Genomic DNA, 3955 nt, shown 5'->3' on the forward strand with positions numbered 1-3955 from the left:
ACATCACTTCAGTATGCTTTGTTGCTATGTTGGAGTGAAGTAGCTTAGTTTCTTGTTGCATTCTAGATGGCATCCTGCTGTTAATCACAGAATTGTGCCATTCTTGTTTTGCTTGCCATTTGCAAACCGCGCATCCGTTTCCGGTGAACTTTATATCGATTTCGACCAAAATCATCTCATCTTTCCAGCGGTGCACTTGGTTTGCCAAGTTGATGCCTTGATCTTTGTTTTCCTTCCGGAGCACACATATGCATTGTGTCGGGGATATACCCCGCGGTGTAACCCGGCTGGATGTATGACCCGGATGGATCTTGGCGACCCGCCCGGATCTTGGCGATTCATGGATAACCCGCACGATCTTGGCGGCTCATTAGTAACCCGGCGGACGGGTCAGATGGACGACAAGGCCCAAGTCCCAGTATGCCGGCTCGGATTATGGTGGGCCGGCTTAAGAGGAAAGGCATAAGGAATATTCTCCTACAATGGAAGCAAGACTAGGACTCCACTTGTAATAGAGTAATCCTAATCCTAATAGGACTAGTCATGTAAGCCGCCCTTTCAACATATATAAGGAGGGGCAGGACACCCCAAGAGGGACCAGTTTCACAAGTTAGGTTTAGACAGACAAGTCTATAGCTCTCGAGATAGGGCACCCTTGTAATCATGATCATCATCATCAATATCAATGAAGCAGAATGTAGGCTTTTACCTCCACCATGAGGGGCCGAACCTGGGTAAAACCTCGCGTCTCTCATCCCGCTCAACCCCTCCCAAGCTATCACATAGATGCGTTGGCCTCACGACTAAGTCCTTTCAACTAGGACATCTATCATGACAATTCCACGACAGTTGACGTCCACCATGGAGCCTGCGCATGATGGTGTTGAGTTCTTGAAGGGATCTTTTCTCAAGGATCGAGAAGCTCACGATGTGCCGGATGAAAAGGAGCCGGCGTGGAAGGATATACATCGTCTCCGCGGCCAGCAGTCGAAACGACATACAAGAGTTGAGATAAAGGGAAATTTAGGGTTGCGTTTTTTGCGGTTGCTACAAGAGCCCTGGCGATCCAACGAGTCCGAGAGTTTTTTATGATGAAGTACCGAAGCGCTCCTGAAGGAAACAACAAACAAGCCGTGCATGTGCGCGATGGAGCACGTTTTCCAAAAGTGATGGATTAGAAAACGTCTTTTCAAGCAAAAGTGAATCAATGGGACAAGTCATGTACGGATCAATGTTGCTGCGCCAAGCCGGATTCAACTCAGATGTAGTACATGACCCGGACACGGATGGTCCACAGGCTCGGGTTCCTCCTGCGACCTGCTTTGTGACCCGCCGTCGCCGCCGCAACCTGGCCTCTGCGGTCTTGAGACGCGGATGCCGCGGGCTGGCGCCATTAAGTCGCCTCGCCGTGCGTCAACTCCGCCGTGGTCAAGCCGCCGACCGTCTTAGCTCTGTGGTGAGTCGTCGCGCCGGCCTGCCTCGCCACCGAGCTGGCCTCGCCTCTCCTACTTTGAGTCACCCCTGTTCTGGGTCACTTCGCCCCCTTGCTGCTCCGCCTCAAGTTATCGTCTTCTTCATTGTCGAGCCGTCCCGGCCTTCGTCGCCTTGACCTCGCGCCCGCCTCACCTCGGGCCGACCCTGCCGCCTCCCCCGCGATAATCAACGGCTGCGCCACAGGCCGGCCATACCTCTGCTCCTCAAGCCATCGATCTCCTTCTCCGCTGACGCAGCGGCCACGACGCGTGATTTGAGCTTGTTTTTACAGAAATCCACCTCAAGCCGGGGCCCTCGCTCGAGACGCTGGTCGTCTCCCGCGTGCTCGTCGTCTCCGAAGCACCGGTCGACTCGCGCGTCCTCCATTGCAGCGCCTTGGGCCGTTGTCGTCGCTTGCCCCCCGCCATCTTGAGCCTCCTGTGCCGGCCTCCGCCGTCTCTGTGGCCAAAGCCTCAACCCGCTGTACCATTGGAGTCTCTGCATGCTGTTGGTGACAGCCCAAAGGAGAAGTTTAAACCTGATATGTTATTGGATCTCATGTGTTCTCTGAGGACATCAGTCTCCATTGAAAGAAAATCAGGAGATGAGCTTGCTTCAGTTGCAGGGCGTCTAAATATTGGCACTAGAAAGGTTTATAATCAGAATAAACACATATCTGTTGTAAATCTCCCGCTAGTGTTTACCTCGCTTGGAGATTTACTGGCAAGTAAATTTGAAGAAGCCCGGAGCTGCCCTAGATGATCTGTTCTACAAAATGAGGGCAGACAGATTCAAACTTGGATCATTTATTTACTGCGAGGAGCTGCTGGCCAATACACCACTTAGCAGCAAAAATGGGGTTTGACGGAAAAAACTCTCGTTGGAGACCAAGGAGTACTAGTACAGGTTCGCTGCCAGCTTCTCAAAAACATCAAGGCCTTCTACAACACTAGCCAGACTAGTACTAACGGAAGAAACAGTGCAAATGTGAAACTACTGTACACGAAGGCATCTGCACATAGCCAATGAGTGCCAATGAACATCTGCTTCGTTAGCCACACGTTGGAACAGGCAATTCAGAAAATGAAGAAATACTCCCTTGTCCGGAGTTGTACACCGTCCAAAGTCAGTAGACATTATTTTTCTGTGAGGTCACACTGGATAATGGGGAAAACTACGACAGATGACGTCTATGGCAGCAGTGCTAGTACTCCATGAGGGGTTTTCACCAGAGTACCATATGAGTAGAAACGTCACATCAAGTGCCGTCTGAGTGAAACATCTACGCGGACCATGATCAATTAGGTGAATTCTGTCCGGTCAATTTTTATTTATATATTTTTATTCTTTAAAGAACAATTACTTGGTCTATGATATTTTTTCACAGGACCATTATTCCTTACAAAATGGTGTTGTAAAAAGGGCGTGAGCAAATATTATTTTTGCACTAGCGCTCGTCCTACGCAAGTTGCCACCCCCGCTACATCAACACACGTGATTGACTTATTGTTCGTGCCCATGGCCAACTCGCCAGCGTCCGTGCCGGTTCCAATGCCGCGGCCAACTCTCTCGTCCGCACCGGCTTACAACGCCGCTGCCGACTCTCCCCATCCGTACCGGCTTACAACGCCGCGGCCGACTCGGCCGTGATTAATTTCAGCGTCACCGTGGTGATCATCAACTCCGCGGTGGATAATTTCTGGCTTAACATATTAGGTGAAATCTATCCAGTATATTTTTATATTATATATTGTTTTCTTTAAAAGAGAAATTACGCTGGCTTGCAAGTTCGCCAATGCAGGACAAGTTATATCATTGAGCTGTTGAAGGACTCACAACAGTTTGTATCACGGTCAAATATGGAGAATTTCAAGACAACTCCTCGAGTCGCCTTAAGACTCGGGGGCTACAATAGCATGACTCAGGAAAATTGGCCAGTATCAATAATCCAGAACTCCGGGTCATTGGAGGGAAAAAATAACCCGGCCCCAGAGACTACTGCTATATTGATAAGAATTTAAGGGCCGCCAGAAAATTTCTGGATCAAAATGAAGAATGCCGGTTTAAAATCCGGCTCAAGGTAAACCTATCTCCCACAAATCTTTGAAGCTCTCAATATCCAGTTTGAAATTCCGGTTTAAAAAGAATTCATCTCTCACAAGTTCGAGTTTTCAGAAAAAATTAGAGGGACCAAAGAGAGTTTGTTGCACAATACAACTCAAACATAGGCACCCGGCAAGCACAGCTCAGAAATATATCACTTGGGGGCTTCCAGCTTATTGAGCTAAGCTATGATTACCCTTTGATCCGGCGCATAGCCACATTTACAGGTCATTTGGGGGCTTCCTGTTCAAACATAGGTCGTATTCGAACCAAAGAGAACATAGCTGTCGGTACCCTCTTGATCGGCGCAATGTCAAACTCACTAGGGGGCTTCTTGATCGTATTCGAATCATAGCTTAACCCTTTTAGGTCCGACTTG

At 49.1% G+C, this 3955-nt stretch overlaps 1 long non-coding RNA gene across 1 annotated transcript; it reads right to left on the reverse strand.

Moving 5' to 3' along the window:
- Positions 1 to 1174: 1174 nt before the first annotated feature.
- LOC125541751 lies at positions 1175 to 2712 on the reverse strand. The gene is made up of 2 exons (XR_007297641.1): positions 2178 to 2712; positions 1175 to 1978 (listed from the first exon to the last, which is right to left on the reverse strand). It is a non-coding gene; the product is annotated as an uncharacterized LOC125541751 (long non-coding RNA).
- Positions 2713 to 3955: the final 1243 nt, after the last annotated feature.

This window comes from Triticum urartu, chromosome 2 (genome assembly GCF_003073215.2).
Source record: "Triticum urartu cultivar G1812 chromosome 2, Tu2.1, whole genome shotgun sequence".
In the NCBI taxonomy this organism is placed as follows: Eukaryota; Viridiplantae; Streptophyta; class Magnoliopsida; order Poales; family Poaceae; genus Triticum; species Triticum urartu.